The sequence below is a fragment of the Macaca fascicularis genome, chromosome 7, assembly GCF_037993035.2.
Source record: "Macaca fascicularis isolate 582-1 chromosome 7, T2T-MFA8v1.1".
NCBI classification, from domain to species: domain Eukaryota; kingdom Metazoa; phylum Chordata; class Mammalia; order Primates; family Cercopithecidae; genus Macaca; species Macaca fascicularis.
The window spans coordinates 109,249,033-109,266,410 of record NC_088381.1 but is presented as its reverse complement, the minus strand read 5'-3'; the positions used below and the strand labels follow the sequence as shown (position 1 = coordinate 109,266,410).

Here is a 17,378-nt window from a genome sequence, read left to right as displayed (position 1 = left end):
CAACCTTGTGTTTAATATAGTCTTTGCTATATTAAGAATTATGAATTTCCTACCAGTTAGTATTGAGCTGTATTTGTTACTCAATATATTACTGAACTATATTTTTTTCTTATCCTTTCCTATTTCTATTTGGTAATTTAAGGCAGCTTTAAAAATGAACATAATATTAGATTAATAAGGGAATCATTTTCTAATTTTGTAAGAATCAGAGTTATATATATACATTTCCTTTCTACATTTTGAATAAAGCAGGGCCATTTCCACCTCAGGAGCCTGGGATTTGTGTCACAGCAGGGGTCACTTATGCTTTCCTTTGGGAATTTAGCTCTGCTCTTGATAAACTTACTTCTAAAGTATTGCCTTTACTTTGCAGTTTGTCTAGGGTGCGGCACAGGAAGAAAGCATGATGAAGTTGTAGCAGTAATAGCACCTTAACAATGTAAGAAGAAAGCCATAGAGTAACCAGCAAGAAAAGACAAGCTGGCTGTGTTCTCAGGGGTCTTGTGAATGCCATCATCTTATTGAACTTCCTAAGATAGGGGGTTCTGGCCATAGTCTTGTCAGCTGAATAAATGTAGCTACTCTATAATTTCTCTAAAGAAAGGACTTCAAGGGGGCAGTGCTTAGAGAATAGCTGGAATCTATGGGACTATCTTTAGACTGACAGGTATATGGCAAGAACACTGATTTTAATTAGATTTTATGATTTGGGGGATGACTAGGATGAAAAATTCTGAAGACTAAGCAACAAACAAAAACAACCCCTCTTAAACTAACCCTGGATATAACCACAGATAAAACGTCTTGAACTGTTAAGTTGAGAATGGGTTGCCTGCTTAGATTTAGATTCAAATTTATCAACCCCATATAGCTGATTTTAAAACTAAATAATACATCTTTTGTTACCAAAGGCATACAGAACAGAGTTGTCTGGTTTCAGTAGAGTCTCGTTTTGAGACGCTTCTGTCTTTTCAAGGTGATTTTGTCTTACCAGTTTTATGATAATTTTATGTTTTAACTCTCAGAGCAATTGGAGCAATTTTACTTCCCATATTTTTTTTTCTTTGAAGGAAATATGGTAGCTCCCATATAACAAGTGTATGTTTCTTTTGGGACACTAACATAGTAGAGTAATGAGTCCAGTTATTTCTTTTCATTTAGTGTTTAAAACCAGCAGAGGTTCGCTTGACCACCAAATGACATTACATCTCAGGTATGTTTTTTACTGAGGAATGGTTCAGGGAAGATTTGATGGCAAGTAAGTAAGGTAGCATCTAAAAAGTAAGCTGCTGGTGTTCAAATCCTATATATCCAATTACTGAGGAAATACCTCAACATCTCTCCAAACTGTGCTTCTCTCTCATTCTCACTGCCATGACATGGTTCAGGCCTCATTATTTCTTATGCAGATTAATACATCAACCGTCTAATTGGCATTTCCTGTCATCAGTCTTATCCCTCCTCCAATCTACCTTCCTTATGGTTACCAATCTTTCCTCAGCAGAAAATGCAATGACATCACTTCTTTGCTAAAAATTCTCCGATACCTCTCAGCCTGCAAGATAAAAGTCCAGAATCTGAAACATGTTTTATAATCCCTGTCTCACATAGTAACCCTGATAGATCACTGTATAAACTCATTATACACAATTCTTGAAATTATTCAACTATTCTCAGTTTCAGGAAAGTACATTGCTTTCATTTGTTTATTTGTTTGATCTTCATACTTTTTTCAATTACCATCTGGAATGCCCCATTTTTCCAAGCCCTCCAGACTCACCTGTGATAACACCTCTCCCTTGTTTACACCTTTATCTTCCCTTGGGTTTACTTTTTCTGTCATAGGCCTTATCACATGTGTATTTATCTATTTATTATTCTGCCTAGTTTTATTGCAACATCTTTATTAGTAGAAACTTTACCTTCAGCTTCAAGAGGGTGTCAGTCTTATTTTCTTTATTTATTTTGGAATTAATGAAGAGTTTCATGAATATACAAGATTCTAAAAAATTTATCAAAACCACAAAATCAAAGTGGCCTCCTATATTTTGAATACTTGTATTCTCAAAAACATTCTCCTTCCTTGAGGTACCAACAAGATGGCAGACATCAGTTAGGAGAGATTGGACTCTAGAAAGAAATTAATCCCAGTATTTCACTAGCGTAGTACAATAGGAACTTGCTTATTTCCACAGTCTTAGTTAGGTGGTCAAGATAAAGACATGGCTCTCCTTCATGTAGTGATCTAAGAACTCAAGTTTCTTCCATTTTGTGGTATACCTCTACTAGGAAAACACAATTATTTGCCTGAAGCTAGTGGAAAGGGAATTAGATGAAGAAGCAATGTGTTAGGTTTCAATAGGCCAAAAATTGGGTTACATCACTACTAGTAACATTTCAGTTCCACTGTGTGGGAAAGAATTCCACACAGCTGTACTTAACTGCAAATGAGGCTGCTAAATTTCTAGCTCAATGCCCAGTGATAGGAGATCGATTTTGGTGCATGGTATAGTGTCTCTCACAAGAGGACAAAGAGTTATTACCCATATGCCCTACTCCTTTGCAGTTTCCTATCCCCCTTTCTTTTAAAGTGTGTATATCAAATAGCATGAGCTTCCAACCCATGTTCTTGATCAAAGCCCAGGTGTTCGCTAATGTTTCCTAGAATTCATGTATTCTTGTTTTGTAAGTGTTTACCCTTGTCGCCTATCACATCTTATTCTGAAAGTTTTTCTCAGGTTCATTTATCAATGACTTTGGATTCTCTTGTGCTGTCTTTTACCTTTTATTTGAGTGAGAGTAAGGAATGTATGACATCTTCCAAGTTATCATTAAATATGTGATATGTGGTACAAAATTTTTATATAATATTTGCTATAATGCAAGGAAGTTATAACAGAGAATAACAACCAGTTTGAACAAACATCATCGCCACTATCATCACTCCTAAAATTTGTTGAGCACATCCATCTTTACTGACAGCCAATTATCTAGGTCTCTACTACACTTTTGTGCCCTATGAGTACCTTTTTAAGTGCTTACTTTTCCTTGAATCCCTTTATCCTTTTAGATTTTCAAGGCAACAAACTACAAAACATCGCCATAAAACTAGAATTTATTTTCTTGAATATATAAATCAATCCAACACAATTAAACTGTCATGCTAAGATAGAATTCTTGAGACAGAATTCTCGAGACAGAATTCTCTTCTATTACAGAATGCTTAATGGGTGCAGTGAGAATGTTGAATGGCTATTGAATGGCTAAGTGAGGGTTTGTTTGTTTGGTTTTTACTTTGTATACTATTCTTACAGTGCTAGAAGTTTATTGTGAATTTATAAATTTATTGTGAATTGGAAGAAGAATTTGCTCTACTGCCATGCAATTGTCATAGTCTACTGTTCCTCCAATTCTGAGATAGGTAATGAACTCCATAAGTAAGTCAGGTGCTTGAGAAGTGTTGCTCAGTCAGCAATTTTATCCAAGTGATCTGCCCTTCCTCTCTAATTCCTTTGCGTTTACATTATGAAAAGGAGACCTAAATTCATTTAATATGGTGTTAGCATGAATGATATACTTCCATTTTTCAGAGTTCTCATTATTTATATTAAAATTCAGAAATTTCTCTTTTTCCCTGCTTTTACTGTTTACTTTTCAGCTAGTGCAACATTCCCCAGTACAGACATCTATAGCTATTGTATTGGAAGGCTTCACCTGCAAAGCAAAGGACATGGTATAAAAAATGGAAAATTAACCAAAAATAAAGAGGAAACAATCAAAGCAACCAAAATAACAAAATTATTGGAGCCACTGTCCTTAAAATTCTATATGATAAGCATAGAAGATTCATGGTCTGTCAGTATATTATGACACATTTAGAGAAATGATTTCAAGACTACACAACACAGACATTTCCTCTCTACCATCTAATTCAATAATATTCGGGGTTGCTGTGAGCTCCAGGAAATGAATTGTCATAGACACCTCACCTCTTTGATCATCAGGATTCACTGTGCTATTCTGATATGCCCTCTTGTATGGCATTGGAGGGAAGAATACTCTCTCAAGAGTATAAAAGTAGGATTTCTATCTTTATGTAGAAACATACATGTTAGGGGTATTGTGTACACTGTGAAGCAAGAGTTATTTTTCACAGTAGAAGAAGAGAACCTGAATTAGTCATTAATAGCCTTAGACAAATATTGAAAAATAGTTCTAAGTTATTCTCCAATGTTCCCCTTTGCCATGCCTATCACATTCCTTTGCTTGTTTACTTATACTTGGAGAGATTTATGCATGTATATGTATGTGCACACGTCCAACATGGATATCTGTGGCAGGGCTACGGCTGCTGTGGCAGTCAATAGTCTTTTGTAATCTTAAGTATTCAGTTTTGTGAAAGAATATTTTATGACACAGTGGTTTAAATATAGGCTCCTTTACCCCGTAATTTAGTCAAAATTTTTGATACTTTCCTTTAAAAAAATTACAATTGTCATGTCCCCTATTTCTTGTGGACTTTTTCTTGACCTCTTGCTTTCTTTCTTCACTCTCTTTCTCCAACCATCCGTATTTCTCTCAATTTCTCTACCTTGACTGGAGAGAAGAAAGGAGATAATTATTAAGAGGCGTAAAATATATAATTGGTTCAGTGATCATGATTCTCATAATTATTTTATTTTTCTATTTCTTCCTTAATATTTTTGACCCTTTGTCAAGTGGTAGAGATAAAATAGGATTTCAATAAAGCTCCTCAGACTAAGAGATGTTAACGATGTCTATATTCATAAATCTATAATTACATTTTTATGGTGATCTTCCATAAATCTAGAAAAACAAATATCTAATATTAGCAGTTAATATTTTTAACTTAATATTTGAAATAATGATCTCTTATTACCCAAATGTTATTTTTATAATACTGTCTAATACTGAAGTGTATTATAGTAAAAGTCATTTATGAAGTTAGGAGCCAATTTCATGATTTTATTATTTTATAGTAATACTTTTAACAACATTAGAAATAATTAGCGGCTTTTCTTAGAGATATAAAAGCTACTGGAAAAGGTAGGTAACTTTTTCTTTATATAATCTTATATACAAATATTGAACTCGGGATAGTTCAAAAAGAATATTTAAAAAATTAAAAAATAAAAACATATGTAAGACTATAATAAACATATAAATTAAATTAAGTGTTATTAAGAAAACAACACAATTTTACCTTTAAACAAATACAAAACAAAGAAAGGATGCTACATGTGTGGTGTGAGTTTGGTATATGTGTATGTGCATTTGTGTATATGTCTAATAGGTGTATGTCTGGCCATGGTGTGTTAGAAAGTATGTGCACATGTCCTATATATACCCATACCCATTCTGTAGCATACTTAATATCCTTAGCTATTTGTCACTTTTGATAAAACATCACTGTTATATTTGCATGTCTGTGATGGGGAGAAAATACAATCACAGTCAGAGGAAGACTGAAACATTAAAGATAAAGATGTAATGTGAATAGTACGTCATTGCCTCTCTTACTGCCTGGTGAAATGACCTTTACCTGCGTCCTAATGTCCAGCCATGTCCTCAGCCATTCTTTCACCGGCGTGCACTGTACGCTTTTTATTCTGTCCTGCCGAGACACCTCTCTCAAATGCCTAATTTTGCCTATAGGCAAGGTTGTACACATATTGATAGATGAGAATGAGCTAAGGTATAAGAAGGCATTTAATACTTAAAAGCACAAAACTAATAGAAAGTTAGGAAGTACTGAACAAGTGTGATATAACATAATAACAAGAGTTAGGGTGAGGAAACATGCAGGTAAATACCAGTCACTAAAGATAAAAATATGCTGATAGCAGGCAAAACATATTGCACACTAGCTTCAAAAATAAACATGAATAACTAAGTTAAATGATGATTTTGGCATTATGTAACTGACCTAGTGAAATAGCTGTCTTAAAGTAACAACAGGTTGAACTTTACAATGGGCTAATTATTAATGAGAGGAAATAACAGCTGTGCAGTAACAACTTCCATAAAAGATTTACCCTCAGAAAGGATGGGGGAATTGTGATCTATCAAAAAACAATTTAAGTTGACACATATACCATTTTTAAAGGTCTTGACTAGAGGTATTTTTAAGTGAACCATTTTTTTTTTCCAACATTCTAAAGCATCTTATTTTTCGCTTAAACAAAAAAAGCTGATTAATGGTTGAAATTTTCCATATAAAATGGTCTTGACTTTCTAGTGGTTAGAGTAATAATTATTAAAACCAAAAAATGTTAACATCACAAAAAAAGTTTATATTTGTTAGGAAGGGGAGTTAACATCCAGAATCTAATTCTGATTTTTATGAAACAGTCCACTAGAGCTATAGTTAGCTATAGACATGACTTCTGGCCTCAAGGGATCTGCCTGCCTCGGCCTCCCAAGGTGCTGGGACTACAGGTGTGAGCCACCACATCCAGCCTAAAGTGCAGTATAAATCTAATGTTTTGTTGTTGATTTTCTATCTAGACAATCTGTTCAGTGCTGAGAGTGGAGTGTTGAATTCCCCAGCTATTGTATTGACATCTATGTCTCCCTTTAGATCTAATAATATTTGGTTTATATTATATATCTGGGTGCTCCAGTGTTGGGTGCATATATATTTAGAATTGTTATGTTCTCTTGCATTTATTTCTCCTTGATTAATGATTCAGGGCAGTGAATATCAAATCAAGATAATTAATGTCACAGACTTAAATTGTAAGGAATATTAATGTGTGTGAACAAGAGAAACACACCGTTTGATGGAGAAAGAACCTTGAGGGCAGTTGAATCATCCCCCCTCCCAATCTTTTTAATGTGGAGGGAATACCTGCTATTAGTATTTCCAAGCTCTACCACTCCAAGTACAAATTAGGTCACATTTACAATACATCACAGCTTGACACTCGGCATTAGAGACTTTCACTGTTCACCCATGACTTTTCATTGCAGTTAAATGAAGTCAGGTGACTAGAATTGGCAGAGATTTCTGAATGGAAATAATATGTCATTCAGGGTCAAAGCCTTGGATTACTGGTGAGAGACCACCTAGCACTGCCTTTCTCTTCCAGGTGAACTGAGGAGACGGCAAACTTCAAATGGAGCACGTATAAAGTAGTGGAAATTTCATTAGCCTGGATTACTGAGTTGCTGCAAAAAGAATGGTTTCCCTGGTAAGCTGCTTAGCACCTCAGACAACTTTACAGAAGCTAAAAATAAGCTTTTACTGTATAACTACCAATGGTTTGTCGTTCTTTACTACCTCAATATATATTCTAGGTTTTCATGACGAATAAATGTTCATGTCACCTATCTTGACTAGTAAAAAATTCAGTCATTTTCTAGAATTTCAAAACATGTCTAGAGTATTATACTTCTTTTGAAACAGTTTTGATGTTGTCTAACCACATATGGTTAAATGGAAATCCTTGAGGACAAATTCTGCAACTTACGTCCTTCTGCCAACTTTGAGAATGATTTTCTCAATGTATTCAACCCCATCTGTTGATCTGGGTTTGTTAAGCATCCCTGATACCTGTGACTAAGGCAGGAAGTTTGATCAGATGCCATTGCCTCTTCTGCCACACCAAACATTGGGAAGACATCTGCCAAGGTGAATGCCTTAAATCCCAAGATTTTATAGCTTCAATGAGAAGACAAATGAAAGGAAGTGATTTTGGTCAATTTACCCCTGCTTGTCCTTAAGGTAAGTGTAAATTTTAGGTAATTTATCTAGGCAGAAATTGTTGCATGAGATGAGATGCTCTCCTCACATCCTCCAATAATTAGTTGAGAAACGTACTATCACAAAGTGGCTTGTGGCCTGAAGTGCTGCAGCTACTAGTGGAAAGTTGTTGTAGAGTCTCCAGAATCTTACATGTCTGCAAAACATTTTCACTCACTCCTTTGAGTTGCTACTTGAGTGCTTCCTACAGCAATCTTCTGCACCAATCACACCTTTTGTGGTTCTCTTACTACTAATGTTCTTTTGGGTGCTACTGAAATGACTAGCTTGAGGTCTTCATTTTATAGCTTGCCAGATTAAATTATCTGCAATTTATCTGATATCCTGGAACCTACGGTGTAATTATCACACAGTTTGATGACCAGAACTTTTAGAAATCTGGCTCCAGGTCAAAAGCCTGTGTGTGATCTTTCAGGTCTGACTACAGGTAATTAAAAAGACCTTAACTGGAAAGCCTCATGAGGGACAGCTGTCTTCCTCACATCAGGCTTGGTGCACAGCCAGTGCACTGCAGTCTCTGGAGAGAACTGCAGTCAAAGACTCAAGCCACCTGCCCACCTCAAGCCAGGCATGCTCATACTGTATATAGGCATTCCTACCTGAAGAACTTCATCTCTGAGGTTTTTGTTTTTTTCACAAGGACACCTCCACCAAGGCATTTTTCAGGCAACTTTGCCTACACTTTCTTACCGGGGGCATTTGACTGAGATACTGTGTGTCACACTAACTCAGTGTTTTTCCAGTCCTAGGTCTCCCCCTTTCAGGATCCTCAGCCACCTGGGTCCATAAAACTGCAAAAGAATTTCGTTCAGGGCTCCTCCACAGTGAGGTATTTCTCACGCCTGAATTGCGTGTCATCTGAGTGATCTGTGCCTGATACCATTCCTTGGAGAAAAACAAAACATTTGGGATATGACACATTTTTATTTGCCTCTTGCCTCCACCATCACAGTAAATGAATAAAAATTTCATTGTTACTTTTACTTTACTTCACTGCCCTAATTAACCACCATGACACCTGGCAGATCAGCAAACTTTTTCAGATGTTTTCTTCTGGGTTTAGAAAGAGGAAGACTGAATGCTCCACCATTTTCACTGCTTCTTTATCCTCTCTCTTACTACTTCTGTAAGAAGAAGCAAAACAATGGCAACAACAAAAAACACATACAAATAGAAAGAGCCAGCAGTTACATTCCTCATGACCCAAAAAGAAAATCTCTACAGAATAACAGAGTCCAAATAACTATACTATTATACATAGAAAGACTTCTATATGCCAATCAGAGCATCCATTTAAAAGTTGGCATTTGTTGAGAATTCACTAGTGTTTGCTGTTTCTCTGTGAATCTCATCAGTTAACCATGTAAATTGAGGTGTGTATTTTTCAGCGAAAGACTCTGTTTCTGAAATTACTAGGACAGAATTGCTTATCATATCTAGCTAAAATCAGCTTTACTCTTTTGGAACTCTCTAAGTGAATGCATACATTGACAAATTCAGGTGAAACTGAATGATAACTTAAAGAGATACAAATGATAGCTTAAAGAATCGTAAAACCTGTGAAGAAAGTGTACTGCAATCACAAATGTATTGGGTAGGTTTATATTCAAAGACAAAGGAGGAAGTAGCAGGGTGAGATCTGTATGCATGTCTCTGGGAATGTTTTGTTCAGTTTCCATGTTGCTAATGTACCAACATTAGTAAACCAAATATGACTTACATTTAAGTAATATTTTTAAAATGAGTGGATGAAAGAAGGAAATTGGTACATATTGAAACTACGATAGCCTAATATGATTACTTCTCTTAGAATTAACTTTTTTTCTTGACATAAAAATCATTCCCTATTGTTCCTCTGAAATGATTATTAGAAAGTATTAAAATGTAAAACACTATTTCCATATCAAGAAATGTGGCTTTATTATGGAATCTTATGTTAAAAGAAAGGTCATAAAACATTATTTGGTGTGAAATAATATTTGCAAAATTGGTTCAAAAAGGGCAATTCAATAACATTAAAGATGTGTGGAAAATACATATTGATGGCTAGAATTATACTCCGTTTATCTCAATATGCAATTGATACCGGAATAAATACGAAAAGTTTTCTCATATAGACGTATTTAAATACATTATCTACTTTCAAATGTCAGTTGTGATAGGAGCCAAATCCTAAATAAATGAACAAACCCTTACATTCTGGAGCATAACTTTCTCTAAAGATACGTAACAACCCAAAATTCCTACTGAAGACTTACTCTAAAAACAACACGCTTAACTTTAATGTAGACATTTTGGAGGATCAACATACAAACACAATACATACGTCTTTTTTTATTATTATATTATTATTATTTTGGAGATGGAGTCTTGCTCTATTGCCCAAGCTGGAGTACAGTGGCATGATCTTGGCTCACTGCAATCCCCACCTCCCAGACTCAAGGGCTTCTCCTGTACTCCTCAGCCTCCTGAATAGCTGGGACTACAGATGTGTGCCACTATCACTCGAACTCCTGACCTCAGGTAATCCACCTACCTCGGCATCTAAGAGTGCTGGGATTACAGCTGTGAGGCACCATGGCTGGCCTCACAGCATCTTGGTTTATTATTCTAAAAGATAAATAAGAATATGGCTGAAACAAAAATGACTAGCAGAGCATAACAGCATCTCTAAAGTGCCTGAAAACCAAAGAAGAACAGGTCAAGTGAAAAATAAAAACAAAACAAAGGAAGAAGAATTGTATTTTTGCAAGTAATGGAAAAAAATGAGAACACTGAAGAGATAAATTATACCAGCTAAATGAAATTATAAAGATCAAAATCACCTGATAAGGCTGACAGACCATGGACACACACACACACATACACATCATATGAAAGCCACATAACAATAAAAATACTCACCAGTTTATGAAATAACTTTAATGCTGTGGCAAGTCCCTTTGAGAATACTCAGTTGATTATTATTATTTATTATTATTTTTTGTGTGTGTCGGTGTCTCGCTCTGTCTCCCAGGCTGCAGTGCAATGGCATAATCTCAGCTCCCTGAAACCTCCGACTCTGGGATTCAAGCGATTCTCCTGCCTCAGCCTCCCAAGCAGCTGGGACTACAGGCACGTGCCGCCACGCCCAGATAATTTTTGTATTTTTAGTAGAGATGGTTTTTGAGACCAGGCTGGTCTCAAACTCCTGACCTCGTTATCCACCCATCTTGGCATCCCAAAGTGTTGGGATTACAGGCATGAGCCACTGAGCCCCACCTCAGTTGATTATTAAAGAAATAAATCAATCTTTTAAAAATTCATTTACAGTTTACATAGAAAAAATTGCAAATTTTGTGAAATCATATTTTATTAGCAATATACTTTTAGCCAAAAATTATAAATTTGATAAGGCAATCACTTAATTGACATTATAATCTGAATACCTTGCTAGATAGACCATATTATTTTTTTCATCCAAGCATCTGATACTTTACTGTGATAAATTTGTTTTTTTAACTTTTTATGTGAAAATTGAAAAATGCCAATTTTGTAATTGGAAAGCAAGTCTAGAAGCTGAGAGGTAGCATTCTTCTTTGTTTAGCTGAGTGCTTCAATGTAAACTTTTCTGGTATCACAAAACTCCTATGCTCCGTTTCATGTACTTTTAATTTTACCTGTCTCCAGAACATTAGGTCACATGTTCTGACCTGGGTAAAAACTGCAGTGAAAAATATGCATATGATCCAAATAACTATATGAAGGCACAATCCAGTAAGAACTCACCTCATAACGTATGACACACTTACTGCTTCCCACTCCCTGCTGATATTAAATGCTGGAATGTTGTGAAACCTGCTGGTGTCCCCTATATGCCATCAGAATGTGCAAGGAATATAATGTCCTATGGAGCAAACCACTGATCAATGGGAAATGAAACCTGGCAAATAAAAAAGTATTTTCTTCCTTCCCTGTAATAGGTTGTCCTGAGAAACATCCATTTATATTGTCTAAAGGAAGATGACATTAAAATGGCAAACACTGCAATTACTTTTGCGCCAACCTAATACTTGATAAAAACCAGCTTGCTAATACTCCCTTGTTATTTTTTCCTGTTTTACTTCCTTTTTTCCCCACTTTCTGTTCTCCAGGACATACAACTCTATGGAGTAGGAGGAAAGCTTCCTTGGCTTCAGATGCTACTGACGTAGAAAGTAAGGCCAAGGTAGTTGAAGCCAGGATTACTCTAGAAAGCAGCTGCTTGGATAAGATCTGAAGCTAGATTATTATACACAGTGATATCATGGACATTGCAAGGCATGGCGGGGAGTTGGGTGTAGATGAAGAAGGAAAAATTACCTATTGGATACAATGTGCACTATTCAGGTGACAGGTACACCGAAAGTTCAGACTTCACCATTATGTAATTCATCCATGTAACAAAAAACCACTTATACCCTAACATCTACTAAAATGAAAATGAAATTAATATACAAACAAAATGATTTATGAGTGTGGCAATTAGGACCCTATCCCTGGTAGCAAGTGAGGTGGTGATACTACTTTTCATGTAGTGACTTTAAAATTATCAAGCTTTAAGTTGCAATTGATTGGGACAGGATACAGATTCTAGGTATGGTATTAGGATATGCTATCGGCATGGCAACTGGAAGGTATTGCAGCAATGATATAAAAGTATGAATCTGGACGGTTGATGTTATAAATATTGGAAACTTTGGGAAGATTAAATGGAGGGTCCAGGATAACCAACTTTCAATGCTAAGAAATGATAAAACTGGGGACGACAGTGGAATATATGAAGGGCAGAATGTGCTGAAAAATTATTTTGATGATCTAATTGTAAATCAGGAAGAGCCTAAATGCATATCTCTAAATCTGAAGAACATTTGGGTTTGTAAGCCTGATAATCTAGTACCCCGAAACCTATGGGAAGAAAGAAGAAGAAGAGAAGAAGAAATTATGATCTGAAGTGTCTTGAGGAAAATCATAAAACTGACCTTTTCTACACCAACCAATATAGTAATCAGAAGCAGCATTGCTGTACATTAGATCCCCAGAACTTACCACCTTAAAACTGAAAGTTTGTATCCTTTGATCAACATCTCTCCATTTAGCCCTTCCCTCAGCTCCCGGTAACCACCATTCTACTTTCTGCTTCTATGAGCTCCACCATTTTAGATTTCACATATAAGTAAGATAATGCAGTATTTGTCTTTGTCTATCTGGCTTCTTTCACTTAGCCTAATGCCGTCCAGATTCATCCATGTTACTGCAAATGGCAGGATTTTCTTTCTTTATGGCTGAATGAATACTATTCACAAATGAAATATTAAAAATTAAACAGCATTACCAAGAAGGAAAGAATTCAGAGATTAGTGCTACCAAGAAACTAAATAGATCTTGAATAATGAAGGTAGACTACCATCTAAATAACCAGGTAATAGCCTTAATTACAGCTGCATTTTGAATCTTTATTGGAGCAGATAAAACACAAAACTTCATATATGATCATTGATGTGGCAAATAATTTCTTCTCAAACCTAATCAGTGGAGAGGATCAAGTTTAATTTGCATCTACATATTAAGGACAGTGATGTATAATCAATATTATGTATAGATACTTTGCTTTTAAATTATCTAGTAAAGGACGGATTTTAATGAGTGCTAAGTGGAGTGAGAGTTTTATTGTTTTACTTTTAAATAAAACATTTTTTGTCTTTTCTAATTTTCTCATGGTGTCACAAAGGCCCCCTTTTTTGTTATTTCTTTGATGGAAAGCAGTTTATTAGATTTCCATAGAACTTTCATAGTTGTAGCCACATATAAGACAATTAGTAAAATTGAATTTTAATTTACTTCAAGAACTTCTGGGTTTAGTTGCCTTAAATGATTACTTCAATAGATTTTACCCCATTCAAAAACATTTTTTTAGAATTAAACAAAGATCTTTATGTATATTATTAACTATCACAATAGTAATCATCCATTTTTAAACAGTTACAACTATTGACGGTATTGCCATGAATATGTTGATAGGATTTTAAAGTTTTCTTTACCAGTCACATTTAGCACACTAAAGATATATCTTATTCATTAAACAATCTGTTTAATTATTTACTTACCTTTCCTAAATTGTACTTGTTATTTTTAAAGTTTAAGTGAATATGAATGTACACCTGAGGGAGAAATGAAAGGCAAAAAATATTTCAGCCTTAAAAATGTATTAATGGCAAGAAAAGCACAATGAATAAAAAAGAAATGTCAATTAAAAAATGTCTGGGTTGAATTTTGGGCCCCAACATATTTGAAACTTGGGGAAACTTATTTTACCTCCACGAAAGCTGGCTTTCTTGTCTATAAAAACAGATATACCTATATCATAAATTAGCTATTTGGAGTAAACAAAAAGGCATGTAGAACACATAAAATTGAAAATTTCTCCAGCATCAGCTTTAAATTGGCTGTGATAATTGGTAGTTATTAAAAAGCTTTAGCTGACTGTAGCTACTATGATTTCTGATTACTGTTTCCATCTGAAGCATCAGATGTCTGTTAATGCCTCTGTGGGGGTGTAAGCTATAGATGATAGGTTCATGTCATGGTGGACTCTCAATGCTAGTAGTTGTCTACCCAATTACCAGTGTCTCTTACCCTACTAATAAGAACTCCAATTTTCCTTGGGTATCCATAGGTTAATTAAAATTATTTATCTTCTCACATTAACTTGGGGCCAGAGAATGCCATCATGATGCAGTTTTGGCCAATGTACTTTAAAAAGTTGGGGGATCAGACTTTCAGGAAACTTTTTTATGAAAGGAAATACACCTTGTGTGCTCTCTATTTGCTTTTTTTTTTTTCCCCCTTCTCTCTGTCTCTCTCTTTTTTTTTTGAAATGAAAACTTGATACCTGGAAGTGTGGCTGCCATCTTGTGACCATAGGGATGAAAGCTACCAGCTTAAGCTGATAGAGGAGGACAATGAAAGGGGCATAGGTTCCTGTTGACAAGGATAAATTTCCATGCCAGTGTGGATTCTTGTTGTGTAAGATACATACTCATTCTTTCTAAGCCACAATTTGTAATGTCTTCTGTTATTTGTGACTGAATACACCCATGTTGGTCAGGCTGATCTCGAACTCCTGACCTCGTTACCCACCTGCCTCAGCCTCCCAAAGTGCTGGGATTACAAGTGTGAGCCACCGCACCCGGCTACACACCCAACTAATAATAACATTCATGTAACATGTCATCTGACTAGGCAAATAAAAATGTACAGAGAATCATTCTTTAAAGCAATATATTACAAAACTGTTAAATATTTATTTTAGAAAAAATGAATTAAATATGACTTATGCATTACATATATAAATGTATTAAGACAGTAATTTAGATAATTTTCAAACTTTCTCTCTATATACATGCATAAATATATAAAGAAAAAGAGAAATCTACCTGAGATATAGAAGTCAATATATCCATCTTGTTTCTTTTTTTTTTATCTTAACCCATGTTGTTCTCTTTATTACAATCACTGTCATTCCTTTTCATGATCATCATTTTTATAAGTTATATTGTCTTATGCTGCATATTGGTTAAATAACAAATTTCTAAGTTTAACATAAAAGGGAGTTCCCACTGTGACAATAAGACATATTTCCTCCCACTCATTGGTTTTAGTGCCCTATACTCAGGGCAACTGAGTCTCTTTCCAACAAAACTGTTCTTCTATTGGAAAAACAGATTTTCCTATAACTCACAGTGATAGGCAAATAATCTAAGGCTGGAAAATTTCTGTCGTGTCAAATATCTGGACTTGTTAATTGTACCAAGATTGACAAAATAATCCAACCTAGGCCAGATAGAAACTGTCTTCAAGGGTGTTAATCCTGGAAATGGGCGCTTTTCCTAAGTAATATTGCTAAAAATATTTCATCTCATGGCCATTTGTGAACATGGTTCCAATTCTATGGAGAAAACGGAATTTAAAATATGAGATTGTCAAGCAGAAATATAGACAGAAAGCTAAACCAAAAGGAGGACTTGATAGTGTTCATGTCTCTCTCTTTCATGGTATCTGCCTAGACTGCCTATTTTGAAGAAGTCAACTCCAGAGTTAATAAACTTCAAGTTGGATTTTAGTGGTTAAGACAAAATCATCTCCTTTTACTTTAATTGAAATTGTTTAACTTTTAGTTGTTTTTGGTCTTTTTGTTTTCCGAGACTCAAATTTCTGACTTTTAAGTGAGAAACATAAACTCTTCATAAGCATAAAAATAAAAATTGCTCTCTACACATAGGTAAGAGGCACTTTTAATCTAATCAGTTTCCAGTAGGTCATTTAAGAAGCTCTCTACCCAGAATAATTTCAGCAAGTGTTTATATTTTTGTTTTTTAATGATTCGCTAGACCTTTAAGATCAAAGGGAATTCTTTGACATGAGACCAGAGATTCTAAAATAACCTCATTAATACTATTGTTTAAACTATTTTCATATCCATTGTTACTATCATAAAATTAGAAATCACGAGGCATGATGATATATACTTGTAAAATTAGCCTTAATCTACCCATCAAGTTTGCATCATTTGAAGAAGATAAAACTAAAGCATGAGCAATGTAAATTATAGTCACAGTGTGACAGCACTAGTAAGAAAGCAGCAGAGCACAAAATTGATCCCAGGACAGTCTAACGTAAAGACTAAGCACGCTCAGGTTACCGAAAATATGAGCAGTGGAGAGGGAATGACAGTGATTTTCCATCTCTGCCATAGAATATTCACTTGGCAAGTTGACTATGTTTCATAGACTTATCTTTCAGTTTTCTTAGAATATAATCTCTTAAACATTTCTACCCCACAGTTTGTTCATCTTGTCTATTTGCGGTTCATAAACTGGTTAATTTTGCTCTGTCAATTTCCCCATGAAATTAATTTAAAAAATCCCTTTCCTCTGAAGTCATAAAAATCCCACTGGCTTTATGAAACTATAAAGCAACATTTAAATTTAGATTTGAGGCTGACCCACATTGGTTCTACTCTCACTATTTATTGATACTTTTGGATAATTAAACAAATTTGCTTTTAAATGAGAGCTTCTTTTAAAAAGTAATTACCTGTCATGCATATCTTATTGTACATTATTAATCAGAACAGGCAAGCCTATCTTTTTTATTTTTCTGATAAATGCAATTTTGAGCAGTGATGTTAGTCATAGTAAGTGCTGATTACATAATAATCTCACTGAGGTAACTGTAGGAAAGACATTCTTTCTGTGATATTGTGATAGATGTTGACAGAAAAATGATCATGAGCTGACGCAATGCAAGGTTCATCACAGTGCCCTTTTGAGCTTGACAAGAAGAGGACATGCTTTATAGTAGAGGAGATAATAAAAATTGGGTATTGGCAATATGACATTGAAAGTTAAAATATGAATCAGTCTTTATTGTAAGAAAACAAAAAAATTATTAATTCTTTTCGGAAAGGAAAGTTAACCTAAGTCAGTCTACTTTAGCACTTTTGTTCAGGCAGATCATACACATGGAATGTATCTGACAGTTTTTAACTTTTAAAACATCATATAAAAGTATT

The 17,378-nt window shown here is 34.9% G+C and overlaps 1 long non-coding RNA gene across 6 annotated transcripts in view; it reads left to right on the top strand.

Moving 5' to 3' along the window:
* Window positions 1-17,378, top strand: part of LOC107130405 (uncharacterized) — a 98,903-nt gene that overhangs the window by 45,699 nt on the left and 35,826 nt on the right. For 3 of the 6 annotated variants that reach the window (XR_010588448.2, XR_006699515.3, XR_012416305.1), the window contains one exon: window positions 7,113-7,214. This is a non-coding gene — a long non-coding RNA (uncharacterized lncRNA). Of the gene's footprint in view, window positions 1-7,112; window positions 10,478-17,378 lie in introns of those variants that run through there. The other 3 variants (XR_001492434.4, XR_012416304.1, XR_010588447.2) reach the window with 1 other exon arrangement.